The sequence below is a fragment of the Adiantum capillus-veneris genome, chromosome 28, assembly GCF_014529385.1.
Source record: "Adiantum capillus-veneris isolate H3 chromosome 28, ASM1452938v2, whole genome shotgun sequence".
Taxonomy (NCBI): Eukaryota; Viridiplantae; Streptophyta; class Polypodiopsida; order Polypodiales; family Pteridaceae; genus Adiantum; species Adiantum capillus-veneris.
Window position 1 is genome coordinate 126,344,647 of NC_140958.1, and position 23,425 is coordinate 126,368,071.

The window sequence follows — 23,425 nt, forward strand, 5'->3', positions numbered from 1 at the left end:
GAGCGTTAAAAGCACTTCCTCCTTCCCCATTCGCTGCATACACTCCCTTGCATGGCTTTTCACCTTCTTGTTCAACTTGTTTTTAAATATTTACCCAATGGAGTTCCATTGAATGCCCTCCCTTTCATACCTTATTGGGTGGACATGCATTGTCCAAAGGACCCAAGTCCACAGATGTCAGGTGGCTAGTAAGACTAAAGCTCTAATAATGTATTAGAAAAACCTCGATCATGCACAAATCTCTTAAAGCAAATCCCAAGCAAAAAAGTACACCCTTTCTTGCAAAATAGAAACTAATTTTGCCTTTTTAATTCTCCTCTCAACACACTATCTTGAATTTTTAACTAGCTCATTGCTAAGTTGAGACACACTTTTCTCAAACATTGGGCCAAAATTTCCCCTTGTGGACACAAAGTGTCACGACGCTAGCTTAGATCTCATCCCCAAAGATGAAAAGGTGTTGGGGCACCGACGAGGAGTCTCATCGACTATGCACTTATGCCCCCATAAATTGTGCAAGTATGAGCATTACACCCTACTTGAGTGCTCATGCTTTTATCACGTTAGAGATTGCTTTCCCCATAATTTGAGTCATGATCTTTCCCTACACACATTCCTCTCCCAACCACCAAGATGTGGACTCTCTATTGCGATGCTCATTTCCACAATTCTTGAGCATCAAGAGCCACTTATAAACTCCACACACCCCAGATGATATGTTTCTTTTGGTCCCATGGGTCATATTTGACCTTGAGGACGATAATGAAATCTCTCTCTCTCTCTCTCTCTCTCTCTCTCTCTCTCTCTCTCTCTCTCTCTCTTCTTGTGTGCTTTGGAACAACAAGTAATAATAATTCTCAAGACATGCATATTTGTTTGCTGAGCATAATTGTTCACAATTCACACATACTCAATCTACTAGTGAACATCTACAAGTAAAGGCTTAAAAGCTTAGCTCCCTTTCATGAAGATCTTTGCCTATATATGATGTTGGAGTACCAACACAATTCTACACACAAAATCCACATTTCCAAGAGGGTAGCCATTGTTGTGATACCACATGCGGAATGGTATTGACGTGCAAAATCCATGAAACAACATATCTTGAGAATCATAACCTCAAGAACACGAGAGAGAGAGAGAGAGAGAGAGAGAGAGAGAGAGAGAGAGAGAGAGAGAGAGAGAGAGAGAGAGAGCCAACATGCACATCTTTCTAGAGTGGAGTGTTATGCATGCACATGAGAACGAAGATGAGAGGTAAACAAAGCGATACAAGACTAAGACAATGGCTACTCCAAAACCGACATGGATCCCTCAACAAATCCGTATGAGGATTATTTACTTGTTTTAGAGATGTTGTGAAAATCAAGAAGCTCTAAGAAGGTAGAACATAATCTTATTTATATATGCATCTAGTGTGAGACGTCCAATCTTAGGAACAATCCAATGATAGGGATCCATTGGCATCGGTCGACCATATAATAATCACAATTGGTGTACTATGGAAAATGAATGGATTTAAGGGGTAGGGAAAGGACACTGAGTGTCCTTTCCACCTAATAATGACAACCCATTGGCGACCGACGGAGGCCGGGAGCCATTATTATGTGGGATAGGACACTTAGTGTCCTTTCTCTCCCGTCAAGTGTCAGGAGGAGGGGGCTGCAGTGTGATCATTGATCATGCTATGTGGAGGGCATTTGAGACTGCATGTGTGGCCATCAACATTCCCAACGATGACATGGAGGCCATTGGCTCATTCACATGTCGTTACCACCCGTTACGAGAGCTGACTTGTCAGCAGTAGAGCTCGCGCTCAGCCGCTTGCTGCTGTGTCCCATGCTCATGCCCGTAACTGTGGCTTGCACATATTCTGCTTGCTGATGTGTCACATACTCATGCTATTCCTAGTGCTGATACGTCATGTAGTGGTTGGCGGATGGTGGACTTACGTCTGCATGGAAGATTATCGACGGCTGATGTTCTACGGGTGCTGACTTGGCATTGATCCGTCGGCTGCAACACCGATTCTGCTGAGGAATGCTCTCTGAAGGGAGGGCTGAGATTAACAGCCCCTCGACTCCTGACCTTGACGGATGTGGAAAGTCAAGTGTGTGGAGAAGATGAAAGGTGAAAAGTTGTTCAAGGATGTGGAAGTTAAATAGCTTAGAGGAGATTTGTTTAATTAGAAACCTTGCTATAAGTGACATGGGCAACAACTCAAGGGATCAACAGTTAGGGACGCTGTGAGGTTCGTAGCAAATCGTGGACGTCCAATCGCCACACCACGGGGGAACGGGCGGGGGGGGGGGGGGGGGGGGGGGGGGCGGGAGACTATTGTATGCAGACACATTGCTTTCAACGAGTCATGGAAAGAGAGATAACAAAGGTCTAGGCCTCGGAGGAAGCAACTCTTACAGCGACTACTAGTTGGATGCCTTCTTAGAGTTTCTACTCATCTCAAAAACCGAGAAAAGTGGGTTGCCCCCATGCTAAGAAGAGAATTTTAACATCGCATTTGGTAGATGCTCTTGTCAGCATGTTAGTTACATAGAGCATTTTCAGCACGCTAATAGTGCCCTCACCAGTTGGTGCGAGGTTCCCATGGCTTCTTCCTCCCCGCCCACTACTGGAAGAACGCCTTCTCGCCGTCAATCTCCCTCCACTTCCCTGGATGAGCGCATGCGAAAGATTTCGCCCACCAAGGTGACCGATGATGACAGGCTTGTTGAGTACGATGCTGCATTGCTCAGTGGCTTCTTCGACACCCTTACCAATGTGCATGGAGGCGAAATCGCCAACACGGTCTGTGTCCGAACTCTTTCTTTCAATACAACGAACATCACTTGTGTTGACAACAGAAAGAACGAACGAGGCAAACAGCCTCTGCATGCATTGCAATTCTTTATTTATCTATTTATCCATACCTTACATTGAATAAAAGTCTCAATTTCCAAATTCTAGGCTTAAAAGCATAGTTGATGTGCTGCTTTAGTACACTGTACTCTTCTTTGATGCTGAAAAAAAGTTGTTATGTATATATGTGTGTGTACACATACACACTCTTAAGAATCGAAGAATAAACATACATACATATAGTCTCACACACATCTATTTATAGATAAGAATATACATAGATATGTATGTATGTATGTGTGTGTGTATGTATGTATATATATGTGTGTATAATTGACGTGTGTGTATGTACGTATACATGTACTATATTGTATCTATATTTATTTTTAGTCTGCTTTTTCGTGCATCTTTGGTTGCTCATCTCCATCAATTGCGGGAAACTCCTTCCGTTCACTGAGGCCTTACTAGAAAAAGACAAATCTTAAGTAAGAGGAGAATTTCTCAAGGAGTTCGAATATCAGCTATTGTGCCACCCCAGATTGGTGTTGATAACTTCTGGTGGCAACCAAATCATGGCAACCCAACCTAAGCAATGGACATGTTTTTAAAGGAACCAGTGAGCCTCTTTCAAACTTCTTGCTTCCAATGGTTAAGCTGGGCCTCTGCCTAACAGCAGCAAAGCAGAGTTAGGCAAAGTGGAATTAATGTTTGTTGAATGTAAAGTCCATAGACTGTTGTAGAGGCACAGGTCCTTGATCTTGTTCTTTCAGAGATCGATGCTGGAACCATCTAATTTTGCAGTCACTAGGAACATAAAAAACTCATATGCTGGTTGAGCCTTGTATTCTCCTCTTCTCAAATAAATTAGCACCACAGGAAACGGCTTTAATCAGGCCTGATCAAAGATCAATATGGAAGACACAAATACATTCACAAGTAAATGACCTCCAGTCCACAAAATAATTGCATGTGCCTTTGTTAGGTGCTTGAACAACTACAGATAGCTGAAGAATAAAAATTGCAGCAAAATGTTGCTGCTATCTAGGGAAGAAAACAAGCTTCCTTGGCATCTCTTTCCTGTGGCGCTGAGTAATATGTTGATCTGTCAATGGTACAGATGTCTGCGTCTCCCACTAGGTGGGCATGGGCATCTCACCTGATTTGAGTGCCAATGCTCTATCCAATGTGATACCTCTAGAAGATGAAGCTAGAACATCGTTGGTAACTACACTTGTATCTAATGCTATGAGCTTGTTCTTGTTCACAACAGGAGGGTTGAGAGAGTTATTCATGGTGAGGAGCATTCCTTTGATATACCTCCAGATGTGAGAGCCCTGTGTTGGGACTAGTTTACTAGAGTTGGACCAACATCCTTTGTAGCAGTCAGGGGTTCATGCAAAAGCGGAGTCAGTAGAGTGTGAGGCACCGTTGGAGGTTCCTCTCACTATGGATCGTATACCATGTGGAAATCAGATTTAGGAGTCATCCTTGAGCTTCTCCATCAGATGTTCCCTTGTCCATGTGGTTAACCTAGTTATTTCTTGTCCAATGCCCCTCTAGAGATCTAGAGGCAATCTTTGTGGGATGGACCTTTCCATATTTTTCATGCAGCATTCTCTCTGAATGCTGCTCTATCTTCCTTGTCCCACACTGGTTGCCTATGCCACATTATAGAATCCAGGCACTGCATGATCAAAGTGGACAACCTTTTCCATTACAGATGCATTGATTGATCAGACATTAGAGATGTCACGTGCACATGGCTCTAAGCGCCACGTGGATATGCTTCATGTAATTCAAGAGCCAGTTTTCCCCTTTTTCCTAGATAGGAGTGTCTAGAATCCTCCTAGAGGATTCGTACTGGCAATTTTGTGAGCCTGTTCGTAGGACCTGCAAGTTCGGACAAGTCCATTAGATTAGATTTTCCAGTTTTGGAACCCTCTTGCTTAAATGGTTTGTACACGCGTTTTGACAGATGTTATTACACTACGATGGGCATCTGGCATGACGTGCATGTTGTAACCGGCCTGTTCAATCCAAAAAGGGCGGTAGACTTTACTTTAAACCTTGATTTAGCTTTCACCCATTATTAGTCGTCTATTATACCTGCGCTATAGTGACACAAGAGAGGGGAATGGGATACAAATGCTAGAATGCACCTGTATGAGAAGACCGACACCAGATTGGCCCCTAACTTAGGCGCCCCTTTCGGTATTTCTTTATTGTTTAAAAGAGGGAATATACGCTGTGGTTCTTTCCAAGCTGCCCCGCACAACCTTGGCTGAATTTTGACTGTTCTAGCTTGATTTCGGCAGCATAACTATACTAGAACCCTTCACAGTCAGTATTCCCATGCATTGGCCGACTTCCCCGACGCATACAGGCACTTTGCAAAACCTGGCGAGAATCTGCAGCACGCTGAATTCTCTGTTTTCAGCCCTGAAAATGCGCCAGATCATCTGTACAGCGGTCCCCTTGCGTCCCCGAACCTCCGGGGGGTATCAGGGTCCGTTTAGGGCCAAAACCCTAAACCTGCAAAAATACACAGCAGGCTGTAATTTACTGTTTCGGGCTCCGTTTCGCGTGCCGGTCGCATCCGTAGCAAGTCCTCGAGCTCCCGCACCTGTAGGGCTACTTGCCCTTTGAATCGGACGAGATTTCTGGCGTGAAACCTCTCCGAATTCACCTGTACCTGCGGGGGGATTAGCTGCTAGCTAATCCAGTACCTGTGCAAGAGGCTCTTGCCTCGGCAATCGCGCATGAACCCACACAACTGTACATTGGTCAAATGAAGAGCCCACTAGTGGGGCACAACATACTGCCAAAGGGGAGAGAGAGGGCAGTGCGTAGCGTGCAGGGCATCACTCCTGGCACCGCAGTGTACATAGGAGAGAAAGCAAGCACTCCATAGCTCTTAACTTGTGACAAAACTGAAAATGAGGCTCTCCCCCTCCTAAATTCAGCGCCAACTCTTGTTGCATGAGGCAAGTGCACCAGAAGGTGCCACTTGGCACAATTACAAGCATTTTCCCGTTTCGGGGTTGCCTCCTAAAAATCTCCCAACCGGCTACCTAGTTGACTTCACGGCAGAGTAAGAAAATGTTCCCTTTGTCATTCCGGAGGTAATGACGTCAACACATTTTCAAGTCCCAAAATAGCAGTTCCCTAAATTTTAGGAGATGCTGCCATTGTATCTTTCTAGGTCATCCGACCCTCTTTGTATACTGCGGCCATATCCAGAACTGAAATGTAGCCTCTGTAGCAAAGGATTCCACTTTGGCTAGTCAATGACCCCACTTTGGCTAACCATAGTCTTTGTCCAACCTTAGTGCTCTCTTGCCCTCAGGCCTGGACTCCCTCTGGACAGTTCCACACTAGCTATGCAATGCAGGGCAGTTAGATTTCCCGAGGGGTGTTTCCAAAAAGTGAAAGTAAATAGATAATAAGAAAGAAATCAACAAAAAGGACAGATAGTAGTCACACGCTGGTGACATACCCCCCTCTTGAAATCTCAAACGTCCTCGTTTGCATCTATGTCGTACATGCTCACAGTCAACACTGATGTATTCAACACCTGTCGACACATGTACGACACATACATACTCATTGTCAACCCTGGTGTATTCAACACCTTGTCGACTCATGTATTGCCTACGTGTGAACCCTGTCCCAATGACATAGTGGTAGCTTCGCACTGTGCCATTGCTTTGAGTCACTAACTTTCCAATGACAAAATGGTAGCTGCACATTTTGCCACTGTCTTATAGTACACGTTGGATCCCGTAACACTTTCAAGCATACCCAAACCGACAGTTTAAGAATGCAGTTACACATGTACTCTTTAATAGAAGCAACTACTGTATCCTTGACAAACTGACAAGAAATACTCACTTCTATAGCACTAACCAAACTTTTGGACTTTCCATAAGAGCAATTGCCAAACTGACAATCTGTACAGCTCTAACATTCATGTAACAGGTATTTGATTTGAGCTCACTTTAAATACCATGTACATCATTTGTTTTAGAAGCCATTGTCACAGTGACAATCCATGTAGCTTTGAAACTCAAGGGGTCAAGGTAGGTTGCAAATCGAAGGCTTCAAGGTAAAGTGATAACACAGTTGGTGACTCTGCAAGTTCACCTTCTTCCATCCACTTAGCATCCATTGGTGGATAGTTTCTGAACTTTACCAAGTATCGCCTAGCAACCTTGCCTTTCACTTTCCTTTCTTTGTGTGCCAAAATCTGTTACGGGACCAAGATCTCGTCAAGTTCCTCGACTTCCGGCTGATCTTCAGCTGGCATATCTTCTGGCACATCACCCACATAGGGTCTGAGAAGACTCACATGAAACGCATTGTGAATCTTCCAACTGTCAGGCAATTTCAGCCTATATGCAACATCACTGATTATGTCGCACACTTGAAAGGCCCATAATAACGCATGCTGAGCTTTGGAAACAATCTTTCCTTGCCCTTCATCTTCTTTAACCTTGCCTTTTCAAAGCGTAAAAGCACCCAATCACCAAGTGAATATACCACTTCACGACGGTGACGATCAGCTGCTTACTTCACGACGGTGACGATCAGCTGCTTTCTTTTGCTTTGCCTGAGTCTTTTCTAAGGCCACTTTGACCTTCTTGTACATTTCATCCATGTCCTGAACATACTTATCTGCTTCAAATATCTTGTCCTTTGTATGCAGTATGGGAGGAACTTTCTTGCTACCTTCAACTATCTCAAAGGGTGCCTTGCTAGTTGATGAATGCACTGTATTATTGTATGCATACTCCACCAATGGCAAATACTGCTCCCACTTTCCTTTATGCTCTGACACATAGCACTTCAGCAGATCTAGGACAGTAGAATTTGCCTCTTCTGACTGCCCATCTGTTTGAGGATGAAATGACGAAGAGAATTTGAGCGTGGTGCCCATATTCTCAAACAAGCCTCTCCAGAACAAACTTGTCATGCGTGGATCACAGTCGCTAACAATCGACTGTGGCATGCCATGATACTTGAAAATATTGCTCATAAACAAGCGTGCCATCTGATCTGGCTTTATCTTCTTCCTGACAGGAATAAAATGAGTCTGTTTGCTGAATCTGCAAATGATGGTCCTAATACCATCGTTTCCTGTCTGCGTTCTCGGAAGATCAAAGATAAAATCCATAGCAATACTTTCCCATGGTTTATCTGGAATAGGTAGTGGTTGCAATAACCCTGGTGCCTTTTGCCTGTCAAACTTTACCTTCTGGCATATTAGGCATTCTCGCACAAAGGCATCCACATCTCTTCTCAATGTAGGCCAGTAGAAGAATGTCTCAACCGCTTTAACTGTAACATCGATACCACGATGCTCTGCATACGGTGGGACATGACTCTCTTCCATAACTTTGCGTCGCAATGGCTTTGTGACACAATCTGCCATGCATCATCATGAATCCGTCTTTAAGAAGATAGTGTTCATGACGTTGTCCATCCATTAGCTGCTCGAAGACCCTTGCAAAATCTTCATCATTTCATACTGTTCTCTCATATCATCAAGTTCATGATGATAAGGAATTGACACAGTTGAAATTTGTGGCTTCCTTGACAAGGCATCAGCCACATCGTTCTTCTTGCCTTCCACATGCACAATCTGAAAATGGAACATGGACAAGATATTTGCCCATCGCATATGCTTCTCAGATAACTTTGTTTGTGTCAAGAAGTATCGCAAGGTCTGATGGTCCGTTTGGACAACGAAATCTGCACCTAGCAGGTAGTGTTTCCAACTTAAGAGCGCATGAATCACAGCCAGTAACTCTTTCTCATAGACCTGCATGGTCATCTCTGGCCCTTGCAAAATTCTTCTCTCATAGGCTACTACCCTGCCATCTTGCATTAGCACTGCACCAATGCTACTACCGCAGGCATCACACTGGACCACAAATGACTTCCTAAGATCTAGCAACACAATGACGGGATCTGAAGTCATCTTTTCCTTTAAGAGATTAAAAGCTGAAATCTCTTTCTGTGTCCATCTAAAGGTGACTGCCTTCTTTTGAAGAGCATGTAAAGGTGAAGCAATCTTAGCGAAATTTCGGATAAATCTTCTGTAATAGGAGCATAGTCCCAAGAAGCTTCGGACATCGTGCACCGTCTTCAAATTTGGCCATGACTTGATCGCTTCAACTTTTGCAGGATCCATTCTGACACCATCCTTTGAGACAATGTGTCCTAGAAAGTGAATCTCTTCCAGAAAAAACTCACTTTTCTTTGCATTGATGAGCAACCTATGACTGCGTAGCTCTTTGAACACAATGGCCAAGTGATGCCTATGCTTCTCTTCATTCTTTGAGTAGACTATCATATCATCAAAGAATGTACCAACAAACTGCTGGTGTGGACGGAAAATTCTGTCCATCATCCTATTGAATGTAGCAGGAGCATTTGTGAGACCAAAGGGCATCACTAAAAATTCGTAAAGGCCAAACGTTGTTCTAAAAGCAGTCTTGTGCACATCCTCTGATCTAATGCGGATCTGATGGTACCCACTCTTTAGATCTATCCTGCTAAACATAGCTGCTCCTTCTAATTTGTCCATAATATCATCAATTCTAGGTATAGGGAACCTATTCTTGATGGTATTCTTGTTTGGTGCACGGTAGTCGATGCACATACGCCATGAGCCATCCTTTTTCTGCACCAACAACACTGGAGAACAGAATGGAGATGAATTGGGCTGAATCAGCCCCTTTTGTAACAGCTCCTGTACTTGGCCCATTATCTCTTTCTGCTGAGCCGCACTAACCATGTACGGAGGCTTATTTGGTGGGCTACTGCCTGACACCAAATCTGTCGCATGGTCCTCGGGTCTCTCTGGCGGTAATTGAGACGGTAATGAATAAAAAAAACAGTCACTATACTGTTGTAAAAACATTGACCTTTCTTTATCTAGCATAGATAAATTTGATTCATCACAATCTGACACTTCACGTGCAAAAACCAAGTACGCAGAAAGATGCTTTTTCATTACAGAAGTAATAGCAGAAGCTGATACAGTGGGAATAGACTCCCCTTTAAGCTTTACATCCAGAATGCGAGTCTTTCCCCTGCTCTGTACAGTGATATTTTTGTTGTAGGCATCCATGATTCCCTGTACACGAAACAACCAAGGAATACCTAACAACACATCACATCCGTTCAGTGGCATGATGTAAAATTCTTCAGCATCATCTACATAGGACTGGATATGTAGACGCAACTTTCCAATGATGGGCGTCACAGCCTCTGTATGGCCAGGACATGCCAAACCTGCCTCTGCTGTATACCCCATCTCTTCAGGCCTGATTCCCAACTTTGAAGCCAATTCTGGGGAAATGAAGTTGGCTTTGGCACCTGGATCAAAGAAGATAAGCACTGTTTGATCCCTGACCTTTCCCCATGCTCTGCAAAGCTCACTTGCATCTGAATTTGGCTTGTCGCCCACCATATCTGGCACTAGACCAGCCATGGGCTTCTTTCCTTTCCTGTCCTCCTTGTCTTCAGAATTAGCTGGCCTTTTCTTTGTAGGACAGTTGTAAGCAATGTGGCCAGGCTGCTCACATATAAAGCATTTGTTCTCTGTCCTCAGGACCTTCTTTTGCTCTTCTGACTTGTGAGGAAAACGTCTTTTCCATTTCTTTGCTGGTCCCTTTTCTGATTCAGCCGTAGCTTTATCTTTCCCTGCGTTGGCCGACTCCCGAGTCCCTTTAGGAGCCTCATTGGGAACGTGCTTCTTGGCTGAATTTTTCTTGCTTGATCCTGCCTTGACGCCAGTGTTAAATTCACAATCTTCTCCCTTGAGCAAACCATTGCCAGTGTTTGCTACCTCGATGAGCTGCGTCAAAGTAGTGACTTTTGTCTTCGTACAGTACTTTCTCAATCCTTTAGGTAGGCCACAACAGTATTTTTCAATCTGTTCCGTCAATGGCACAAACCTATAGGAAGTTACTGGAAGTAGAGCTTTCCAAAACTTCCGATTGTAATCATCCAGATTTCTGCAAGTGGCAGCATTAAGCTGGTGCCATTCTGTCATGACATCTGCTTCAAAGTCATCAGATAACCATGCTGCTGCAAAAATCTGCTTAAAGTAAATCCATGTGGACGGAGCTTGCCCTTGAAGCAATAAAGTTGTCCACCATTGTCCCGCATTCCCTGTCAAGAAAGTGGCTGCCTTGCGGACCTTTGAAGCCTCTGTAAAGTTTCCCCCTGCATAGGCCTTGTCAAACTGCTGGAGGAATGAGAGAGCCTTCTTCCTGTCATCAAACCCTGTAAAGGTCGTGAAAGACACCTTTGCCACCTTCTTTGTACGGAGTTGGCCTCTCCGGCGGCGTTAAATTGTCATATGGAAGTGACTGAAACATTGGAACACTGTTAGGGTTCATTTGTGTTCCCTGACCGCAATTAAGTTGACCTAGAAACGCCATATTTGGTTGCTGATTTGTAATTCCAGCCATATCAAGATTTGCCTGTGGCATCCCAAATTGGCCCTGAGTGCTCTGAAACCCTGGTAGCATGCCCGTGACACTATACATGGGGTTAGGCATCATCGTTTGAGCACCCTCGAACACTGTTCCTGGCGTGTAAAACTGATTTCCAGGTGCATGACCAGCCATGCTCTGGAATACCGATCCACCTCCAAAATAGCCAGGGTGTACTGAAGGTGGTGGGAAGACTTGTTGCATAGCCTGTAAGTTGCTTCCTTGCCCATTAGAACCAGCTATAGGTTGCTGAAAGGTGGCGGGCTGAACTGGTACAACCTGAAAGACTGGCATCTCAGCCACTTGTTCTTGCACCTTAGGCACAGGTTGTGGAGACTGCATGTTCTCCGTCAAGTGTACAGGTGTTTCCATTGACTGTGCGGTATGAATCACCTGTGCTCGAGCCTTAAGAGGCTTTTGAATAATATCAAGTGACCCAACTTGCTGAGACGGAACAGGAGGTTGCAGAAGGGCTAAAAACCTTGGATTCTGCATTACTTGTGTGAACATAGCCACAACAGTAGCCAACTGGGTCCTGAATATATCATCATCTGTCTGTGGTGGTCTTGAGGACTCACCCACTTCATGTGTCTGTTGACCCTGTGAAGAGGAAACCTCTTCAGTCACATCATCTGGTCTGTCAGCCATAATTGCTATTCCCTGTGTCTGGTCTATGATCCCCTATGTCTTCAAGCCTAAAATGACCAAGGCTCACTTCTATGGGAAAAAGTGATTTAATCCCGTCGATGGAACCATGTAACTGGCCTGTTCAATCCAAAAAGGGCGGTAGACTTTACTTTAAACCTTGATTTAGCTTTCACCCATTATTAGTCGTCTATTATACCTGCACTATAGTGGCACGAGAGGGGAATGGGATACATATGCTAGAATGCACCTGTACGAGAAGACCGACACCAGATTGGCCCCTAACTTAGGGCCCCTTTCGGTATTTCTTTATTGTTTAAAAGAGGGAATATACGCTGTGGTTCTTTCCAAGCTGCCCCGCACAACCTTGGCTGAATTTTGACTGTTCTGGCTTGATTTCGGCAGCATAACTGTACTAGAACCCTTCACAGTCAGTATTCCCACGCATTGGCCGACTTTCCCGACACATATGGGCACTTTGCAAAACCTGGCGAGAATCTGCAGCACGCTGAATTCTCTGTTTTCAGCCCTGAAAATGCGCCAGATCGCCTGTACAGCGGTCCCCTTGCGTCCCCGAACCTCTTGGGGGTATTAGGGTCCGTTTAGGGCCAAAACCCTAAACCTGCAAAAATACACAGCAGGTTGTAATTTACTGTTTCGGGCTCCGTTTCGCGTGCCGGTCGCATCCGTAGCAAGTCCTCGAGCTCCCGCACCTGTAGGGCTACTTGCCCTTTGAATCGGACGAGATTTCTGGCGTGAAACCTCTCCGAATTCACCTGTACCTGCGGGGGGATTAGCCGCTAGCTAATCCAGTACCTGTGCAAGAGGCTCTTGCCTCGGCAATCGCGCATGAACCCACACAACTGTACATTGGTCAAATGAAGAGCCCACTAGTGGGGCATAACATACTGCCAAAGGGGAGAGAGAGGGCAGTGCGTAGCGTGCAGGGCATCACTCCTGGCACCGCACTGTACATAGGAGGGAAAGCAAGCACTCCATAGCTCTTAACCTGTGACAAAACTGAAAATGAGGCTCTCCCCCTCCTAAATTCAGCGCCAACTCTTGTTGCATGAGGCAAGTGCACCAGAAGGTGCCACTTGGCACATTTACAAGCATTTTCCCGTTTCGGGGTTGCCGCCTAAAAATCTCCCAACCAGTTGCCCAATTGACTTGCAGCTTGACATTGGTCTCAGAGCTTTGAAGATTCTGCACTCTAATGTTTGAATTTTTTTTCTCTCTAGTCTTTGAGTGTGTGTTGTAGCGATTCGCCCAAGGACGCTTCTTCCACCCAGGGAACTACTGGATGTGTAGGACCGTGCACCTTGAGTGTAGGAAATGCAAACGCTGTATACTGGGGGTCACAATCGTGGTGCGCCGGCGAGATGGTAGTTGACTTAGCATGCGCGCTGGACCACGTTGACATAAAAGAAATCTGAGCATGGATATTTGCAATCATAACTTCTTCGACATGACGGATCGCATCATTGAAGACATGCATTGGAAACATGAAGATGTTGATTGCGAGCATCAGGATTTGTTAGCGGCCTATGACGACAAAGGAAGGCGCCATCCAGATCATCCTATTAGCTCTCGAGTCTTGGCATTGTTTGCAAAATCATCTCTCCCATCTGCTTGGAGAATTCCATCATTCCAGAAAAGGCATTGCATCGTCATCGATCTGTACATATCTTTGGCAGCACATTGGGTCCACACCATCTGCATCTTCTCAACAATCTGTGGCCATCAATCCTGAGCCAAAGGGTTTCAATCCGAGGCAACCACTACAGGAGCTCGTAGGCATCGTGAGCCTACATTTGCAGCCACATCCGTTGCAGAGACAAGGATTCATCTAGAGCTTCCATCATACGACAATCTAGTCGAAGCCCCAAGAGGAGCCTCTTATCTTTGTGGAGTTACTTGGCGGTTTCATGAGACATCATACAAGACTTGCCATGGTTTGTGGGCATTCCAAAGGACATATCCATCTTCGTCTCCCATTCGGCGTTGCTCTCGCCAATCTTCTTGCGTAGGGATAGCATAGGCTGGTCGATAACCTTCGTGGACATCGGTGTTTGCATATCCCGCCATTTGTTCTACGAGCATCAATCCGGTTTGCAATTTGGTTCACACCATCTGCTTTTTTTTGTGAGCCTGTTCGTAAGACCTGCAAATGCGGATGAGTCCATTAGATTAGGTTTTCCAGTTTTGGAACCCTCTTGCATAAATGGTTTGTACAGGCGTTTTGACAGACGTTATTACACTACGGTGGGCATCTGGCATGACGTGCATTAGGTTAGAGGAATCCAATGAACCATTCCCCGCGTCGATTGGATTCACGGGTGGGTAGATGTGCGACAATTTCACCCAGAAATTGACCCCCTGGTGAAACTTATTAATAAAACATTTTTATGATTATTTTGCTGGGTGTGGTGGACAATTTGCCCTACCTAAGCCTAAGGAGAATTATAAGTCCATATTCTTACCTATAAAGGGAGCCAAGAGCCTAGCAGTCTATCCAACGCTAGTTTGAGGAGCACAGTAGCCTTAGCGTTTTGCTTCAAGATCAGCCAACGTTTTTGCTGTGGCCATCAGCCCTAGCGTTTTTGCACAAAACGCCAAACTAGCCATAGCGCTAACTTTCAGCCCTGCAGATCAGCCAACGTTTTCAGTTTCAGTCCTATTTCTTGCTGGATCGGTGCTAGATCCGTGACGCTAGCCCTCACGGATGCGGTCCGGTACTATGGCAGCCCATTGAGCCTCCGCTCGGTCATTCCCTCACCCGCATCGAGTGCTCCACTACTGTGTCTATGAGGAAAACAAGTGAACCCACTCGACGTTGGAAATCTCTGGAGGCAATTCAAGATGGCCAGTCCACGTGCAGTCCCCAAATCTGTCAGATATCTCCCATATCCAGTGTGCTCTTCATCCTGCGAACACCTGGCCAATCCCATATCACTGACATCCAAATCTCTTAAAATTTCATTTGAGGTATCGTAGAAAGCTGTCTGAGACTGGCTCGTCCAAGCATTAAAGTCTCCCAGAAGAATGACATCTCTGTCCCTAGAGAACTCCCATATGTCCTCATCCAATATCATGTAGGGTAACTGCCCCTTGGGTGATGCATAACGAGATGTGTTGGGGGCAAAATAGCATATTGCAATGTAGAGTGGCCTCCCTGTCTTTGCTCTCACTCTGACCCACATAGATTTGCGTGCTCATCTCTTCGAATGATATGAATGAGGGGTGTGGACTCCTTCCTGAATAGGATTGCCACACCTCCTGACCCCCGTCCTCTATGCGTTGATCTCTCATGGTATCCCGTCACTCTAGGTAATGTGCCGCAAGGAGTCTCATGCGTTTCCGAGTAAAAAATAATGTCTCTTCCCTTAAAGCTACCCTCAAATGCGGCTGCATCTAGCTTTATTGATCCATTATAGTTTCATGCTTCCATTTTAAGGTTGGTCCCATAGGTCTCACACCGTCATGTGGTGCGTTTTTCCAACACCACTACTCTCCCTCCCCTGTAGAAAGCAATTTTTCCTTTCTTCCCCGCCTCCTTATCACTGGCATCAGCTCTTGCATGTGTGCTACCTGTGTTAGTGTTAGGTGCAGCGGAATGATTGTTTGCGCTTTGCTCAAGATGAGTGCTCCGAACTGTGCTCAAGGTTCCTTTTGTTCTTATGGAAGGTAGAGCCTTCCGTTCTTAATGAGAGAATGCTATGATCACAAACAAAGTGAATGGACATTGTGCGTGCAAGTGTATGAGACTGAGAGATAGAGAGAGAAGAGAATAATACGACACCAGAGACGTTGTAAAACCCTCCTTCGAAGGCCCCATGTCACAAAGTGATGACGTGGCGGACAGCAGAAACCCTAATTTCTGCCAAAAACCCTAATTTCTGGAAATCGCGGAGGCTTTAAAAAAAATAAAAAAAATTTAAAAATGATGAGCGACGCGAATTTTGCTTTTTTTTATAAAAAAAGAGAAAAAGACTCTCTAAGAGAGAGAGAACTGATGCTTTTTATTTTAAAAGCTTTTGGGACTCTGCTTTTGGGCATCCCTTGTAATCTTTAAATTAGTGGTGAGGGTCTCACTTCTCGGAGCATCTGGACGCAGAGTCTGAGAGTGAATCCCGACCCACTCTCTTGTACTTTGAATTGATTAATACAAAAAGAAATACCGAAAGGGGCGCCAGTCTTTGGGGCCAATATCTCTAGGCACGGAACTCCGCCGGGCCAGTGCAAATCTATTGTGATCTGTGAATTGTTTTGAAAAGGTTATTTGGTGTTGTCGCGGTTGATTCTTGACTTGGAGTGTCCAAGTCTGTTACAGTGGTATCAGAGCAGAGCCGATTTCTCTTCTACGGGAAATCCGATCCCCGAATTTTTTTTCCGTGGCACCTATGTCTTCAGGCAATGATCAATCGACTCCCTCTGCATCTGGAGATGCGGGCTGGGATCACAACGAAGATTCAGACAGAGAGTATGGCCCGCCTTGGCCTACTCAGGCGGAGCGGCGAGAGATGGAGCGTCTCCAGTTGATCGGCGATGCAACAAAGATGATGCTCAATTTTGCCAAGGACCCGAAGATGGCAAAATATATGAACCAGACCTCTTTGAAAGAGGTACAGACGGAGTGGCAGAGAACCACAACACCACTCCCGAAACCCGCTCTCAAGAAACCTTCTGCCTCCAAGAAATATACGGAGAAGTAATTGGAGAACGTGGTTGATGCACGGATTGCTCAGCTTTTCGATGTGCAAAAGAAAGACAAAAAGCACGGCAAAAAGCAGAAGAACGGTATTGACTTCCCGGGATATTTGGGTCGTCGGTCGACATTTGACAAGGCAAAGAAACAGAAGAAGCGTGTTGGATTTGAAGGAGTACCAAGTTCTTCTTCTTCTTCTTCTTTTGATAGTTCTTCTAGCTCTTCAGATTCGAGCGAAGAAGACAGAAAAGGTAAAAAGCGAAGCAAGAAACAAAGCTTCGGAAAGGGCAAGAAGAAGGCTACATCTCGCCCAGAGAGTGACAGTTCTACTGAGGACTCGTCTACAGACAGCTCAGATTCCGATGACGGAAAGTTTTATGCGAACAAGAAGAATTTTTACAAAGCCAACCAGTATGACTTTCTCGAAGATAAAAGCTAGAAAGTTCGAGAGTTTAAGGAAGGTGGCCACTCGATCAAGTTTGATACTTTCTCAGGATACTCAGATGCTTCGAAGGCTTTGTCTTTTATACAACAGTTTGACATCGCTTTCGCGGGAGGACGCTATTCAGAGCACTCCAAGATTCGGAGAGCTGCCTCTTATTTTAAGGGGAATGCTCGCACTTGTTGGTCCACGCTTCTATTAAGCAAGACTGTGCCAGTAACATGGCTGAAATTTAAGAAGCTTTTTATTTCTTCTTGGTTGACGCAAGAATATGAACGAGATGTACGAGCTGCTTGGAACCATCTTCGGATGACCAAGAAAGATACAATCAATGCTTATTGTGAAAGATTCTGGAGCTCTTTTCTACCCGCCTCTTCATACAAGAAGATCTCGTTCAGAGAACAGATTGAGCGGTTTACCTTGGGTCTACCTACAGAGATTTGAGATCACTGCTTGGAACAGAAGTCAGCTTCTATTCAGGAGTTGATGAGTCATGCGAAGCAGGGCTTTGCCATTCACTCTGGCAGTCTGACCTACCCCACAGATGAGGCCATGACACAACGAGCCGAACAGACTTATGGGAATGAAAGTAGAAAGAAAAAGAGCAACCCAGAGAAAAAAGGATGCACGACCCAAGCTTACTCCTGAGGAGAGAGCTCGCTTTATCAGAGAGGGGAAGTGCTTTGGATGCGGGGAACATGGACATATCTCCGCGAAGTGCCCTAAAAAGGCACAGAAAGAACAGAATGATAAAGATGACCACAGGTCTGAGAGTTCGAGAGCAGCTGAGGAATGTGGCAGAAAAGGCAGATAGAAAAGCAAAACTGGTACCACATGGCGTGGGACTTGCACCGAATCTAATGAATGAAAGTACAAACTTTGCCGCTTTTGGGGCAAAGTGAAGGATCAGGAAGCTCTTTTGAAAGGAGCCAAGGCCAACTTCTTTTCACTTGGAATTGGCGGCTCGATTTGGAATTACGCCCGACAGACTGACGCCACAGGCGGAGGTAGTTTGACTGGCACCCGGATGGGATGTTGCCATTACACAGAGCATTGGCAAACTTTGTTTGCAATGATAGGGATGTTCAGGGCACGCGAGTGACGTTCTACTCGGGATCCCTTGGTACCACAAGAACTACGCCGTGGTTGACTACCGGGCCGAGAAAGCAACTTTGATAAATGAAGGGCTTAGAGATTGTACTTGATGAACTTTAGTTTCTTACTCATTCTTTTGGAAGAGAACTGAACGATGGATAAAGATTGAATATGTTTTGAGCTGATCAAAAGAATGCCAAGATTTTTCTCCACACTCATGTCGATTGCTTTTCAGAGGGCTTGAAGATCAAACCACTGATCTGATACCTGGAAGCACGCCACCGAATCGGCCACCTTATCGTGTGAGCCGAGCACAGAATGAAGAGATTATGAACCAAGTGAAAGACCTCTTGGAAAAGGGTCTTGTCCAGCCTAGTACTTCACCGTATTGCTCTCCAGTGTTGTTGGTTTTGAAGAAAGACGGATCTTGGAGAATGTGAATCGATTATAGCACTCTCAACGAAATCACCATCAAGAACAAATTTCCGATTCCTAGGATCGATGATATACTCGACAAGTTACAGGGATCCTCGTGCTTTAGCAGGATTGACTTGAAGAGTGGATATCATCAGATCAGGATAGCTCCAGGAGATGTCTACAAGACTGCTTTTCGGACGACTTTTGGGTTATTTGAGTTTTTGGTGATGCCTTTTGGCTTAACCAATGCTCCTGCGACATTTAACCAGATGATGGACAGGATTTTTCGAGAGTACAGGCTATTTGTTGGCACTTTCTTTGACGACATCATCGTTTTCTCCAAGAATGAGGCAGAACACAGAGATCATCTGCTTCAAGTCTTTCAGGCATTACGAGATCACACGTTAGTGATTAATGCAAAGAAAAGTGAATTTTTCCTACCAGAGATACACTTTTTGGGACACATTGTGTCAGCACAGCAGGAGTGCAAATGGACCCAGCCAAGATAGAGACTATCCGTGATTGGCCCGATTTGAGGAATGTCCATGAAGTTAGAAGCTTCTTGAGACTGTGTTCGTACTACAGGCGGTTCATACGAAAGTTTGCAGAGGTTGCTTCCCCTTTGCATACCTTGACACAGAAAGGAGTACCTTTTTCGTGGGGACCCACAGAGGTGACTGCCTTTCGGATATTGAAAGAGAAATTGACTACGGGACCTATTTTGACTTTGCCGGACTTGCAGAAGTCATTTGAAGTATATTGTGATGCTTGTGGTCGTAGTCTGGGTGCGGTCTTGATGCAAGAAGGCCATGTCATAGCTTACGAGACCCGTTTGTTCTCTAGGCCGGAGATGACAGCACAAATCTATGAGAAAGAGCTTTTGGCAGTTATCCATGCTCTTACTCAGTGGCGGCATTACCTACTCGGAGCGGATTTTACTGTCTCTACAGACCATCAGAGTTTGCGCTACTTCCTGTTACAGAAGCAGCTTTCGGAAAAGCAGATTTGGTGGGCGAACATCTTGTCACAGTTCCACTTCCAGATTGTCCATGTGCAGGGACAGAAGAATGTGGTGGCAGATACTTTGTCTCGAAAACCGTTGGTTTTGGCTATTTCCGCGATACATCATAGGAGCTTCGAGGATATGGTCGATCAGTATGCCACAGATATAGATTTTGCAGATATTTTCACACGGATACGGGATGGGGAGACAATAGCTGGATACTCCCTTCGGGAAGACTACTTGATGAAAAAGACTACCCGAGAACACAGAAAGATCACGATGATTTTCCGATTACATGGCACGTCTGAGACGATTGTCTCCGACAGAGACCCCAGATTTATGAGTTTGTTTTGGAATGCAATTTGGGAGAACATTGGCACGCAGTTGCAGTTCTCGTCATCGTTCCACTTGCAGACTGACGGGCAATTTGAGATTGCCAATTCAGTGATTTAGATTTATTGAAGTCTTGTATCTCGGATCAAAAGACTCAATGGGAAAAGAACTTACTTTTGGTGGAATTTGCCTACAATAACACGATACACTCTTCGACGAGGAAGACGCCATGTGAGATTGTTGAAAGTGCTGCAAAGGTTCCATCCTTCCTGAGCACGAAAGATTAGATATTTGAAGCGGATGAATATTCGCGAGATTTGGATACAGCTTTTGCCAAGGTTCGCAAGACTTTGCAGGAGTCTCAAGAACGACAGAAAAAGGCAGCGGATCGCCATCGTCGCGACTTGAAATTGAAGGAGGATGATTGGGTGCTCTTACTTTTGAGAAGGCACGCCTAAGAAAGAAAAAGGGAAAGGAGAGGCTTTTTCCAAAGCTTAGTATGCGATACTACGGACCTTTCCAGATTATTGAAAAGATGAATGATGTCTCCTTCCGATTGAAACTGCCAGATACTTGGAGGATTCACAATGCATTGCATGTGAGTCTCTTGAACCCTGTTAAGGGTGATGTGCCTGATGATGGGGAGCCTGCTGAGCAACCCGCAGTGGAAGAAAACGAGGAGATCCTTGTTCCTGAACAGATTTTGGCACATAATGAGACGAAGAAAGGTAAAGTCCGAAGGCGGTTCTTGGTTTAGTTCAAGAACTTTCGTGCATTTGATGCGAAGTGGATGGAGGAGGAGGACCTAGCAGATACTCCTCGGATTGTGAAACTTTACCTCGATGCTTTGGTTTAGCATAGTCTACTCCAAACGAAACCCAGAAACTCAGCTTGGCCGAAGATCTGGTGCAGTGGGATGCACAAGAGGGGAGTTACTCCGCTCCTTTGTCAACAGATGCCTCGATTTTGATACTAAAGTCACTGATGTCTCTTTGAGCTTCAGGGATACTGAGAGCTGACAGTATTCTGCTGGATGACTTTATGAAATGGAATTCCTGATTATGATACTGATTTGTTCTTGACTTCTTGTGAGTGCAGGAACTGATAGACGAAATGACTGCAGCATTTTGGTCTGATTGATCTCGAATAGACATGGTTGCAATAGGGGTTAGTCAATCGGACATCGATGAGGTCCCGATTGGACCTAGATGTGATTGCTAGCTACATTGCCGATAAATCATGGTCTAAGATCCGAATGAATGTTGAATGTCATGTGATGTCCTGAGATGTCTGGTGATGTCCTGTGATGTCGTGTGATGTGACTGTCGATTTTGTACATGTGCTAGATGTGTGTTCCTAGTACGTAGGTACTAACAGTCAGTGTTTGCTAAGACGGTTTATGGCTTTTGTCGGTTTTGCAGGCGTTATCGCGGTCGATTACAATGCTTTCAAGAGGGGGGTATGTCACAAAGTGATGACGTGGCAGACAACAGAAACCCTAATTTCTGCCAGAAACCCTAAAATTCTTGCAAACCCTAATTTCTGCCAAAAACCCTAATTTTTGAAAATCGCAGAGGCTTTAAAAATAAAAAATAAAAAAAAATAAAAAAAATTTGAAAATGATGAGCGACGCGAATTTTGCTTTTTTTTTATAAAAAAAGAGAAAAAGACTCTCTAAGAGAGAGAGAGAACTGATGCTTTTTATTTTAAAAGCTTTTGGGGCTCTGCTTTTGGGCATCCCTTGTAATCTTTAAATTAGTGGTGAGGGCCTCACTTCTTGGAGCATCTGGACGCAGAGTCTGAGAGTGAATCCCGACCCACTCTCTTGTACAAAAAGAAATACCGAAAGGGGCGCGAGTCTTTGGGGCCAATATCTCTAGGCACGGAACTCCGCCGGGCCAGTGCAAATCTATTGTGATCTGTGAATTGTTTTGAAGTGGTTATTTGGTGCTGTCGCAGTTGATTCTTGACTTGGAGTGTCCAAGTCTGTTACACCCACTCTCGTCGGCGAGAGTGGTCTACTATTGATTGCACAACTTGGTACAATGGGGGTGCATGTGACTGATGCAAGTCTAGGCTATGTCGGCGATGACGAAGTCGACCTAAGGGTTGAAATCTGCAATCTTGTATTTGCTGTCCAAAAACGCTATGGGTTGAAATCTGCGAATGTTCTATCTGCTGAATTCTGACTCTCTGTCGATGACGATGTCGATGACGACGATGCCACCACGACGCACTGAAAACGCAGATGCTGAAATCTGTGTTTTCCGGGCTGAAACTGTAAACCTTGCGGAAACTGACCGTGCGGTGAGGAACTGCTGCTGGAAGGTGAGATCTGCGAGGTTCGGGACTTGATCTGCGGGTACTAACTGCTGAAAACTGAAAACGCTAATGTTCCTTGATTTTCCGTCGCGGTAAAGGTGCAAAACGCCGGGGCTGATTTGCAACCAAAAACGCTAGGGCTGAATTTTGGTCCTGTTGCTGCCGTGGTTCTGCAAAATGAAAAACGCTAGGCTGATCTGCTGATCTGTTGTAAAAACGCTGGGGCTCTTGCTGTCTGCGGTAGCCGAGGCTGATCTGATGGGGAAAACCGCTAGGTGATGTTGGATCTGCAAAACGCTAGGTCTCCTTGGGATGTCTGCTGAGAAGTTGCCTGTTGAGCGTGGAGCTCCTGCTGCCTCTTCTGCCATTTAGTGCTAACTTTGGTTTGCTTATATATTGTCTTACCTAAATTGCCCTACCTACTTTGTTGGAAAGTCACTTAAATTAATAAGTGAAAAATGCCAAAAATAGGTAAAATAGGCTAAATGCACTGGAAAATTCCCTTGACCGATTTTGATGGATTTTGATGGGAATGCTTATGATCATGCTGTGTGCAACCAGAGGATATGCATCTACACTAAGTGATTGGGCATGCACGGTCTACAAATAGACTCACAAAAGTGCCAGATCACTTCTTATTCTAGACTGATTGGACTGACTGAACCCTGTTATGCTGTAGCTTGTCCACGGACACATAGGGTTGGATGTGTCACGTGACATCCCCTCCTTTTCAAAGTGAGGTACTGGTACCGAACTGTATGGCGTCGAGGGAGATCGCCAATAGCATCCGGAATCCTGGAAATCTGAAAGGGACCATAGTACCTTTTTGCTAGTTTAGCATAGTACTTTTGGTGACCCGTAGGATTTTTGCCCGTTGTGTGCCTTAATCCAGCCTTGGGAAACTTTAACAAGACCCAATCGTTTTCTTTAAAGGCTTGGGCTCTTCTGTGCTTGTCAGCAGCAGCCTTTTGCCTTTGCTGTGAGATAGAGATAGCATCCTTAATCTTTTGGAAAGATTCTTGTAGGTCTCGGCTATACTCATCTGCAGCGAAGATCTTCCCATGTACCTTAAGTAGCAAGGGACTTTTTGATCTTCC

At 45.0% G+C, this 23,425-nt stretch overlaps 1 pseudogene across 1 annotated transcript in view; it reads left to right on the forward strand.

The window, feature by feature from the left end:
- The first annotated feature begins 2,522 nt into the window (after positions 1-2,522).
- Positions 2,523-23,425, forward strand: part of LOC147421265 (phosphoenolpyruvate carboxylase, housekeeping isozyme-like) — a 66,119-nt pseudogene continuing 45,216 nt past the window's right edge. Inside the window, exon 1 of the transcript XR_015186993.1 lies at positions 2,523-2,805. The product of XR_015186993.1 is annotated as a phosphoenolpyruvate carboxylase, housekeeping isozyme-like (transcript). The remainder of the gene's footprint in view (positions 2,806-23,425) is intronic.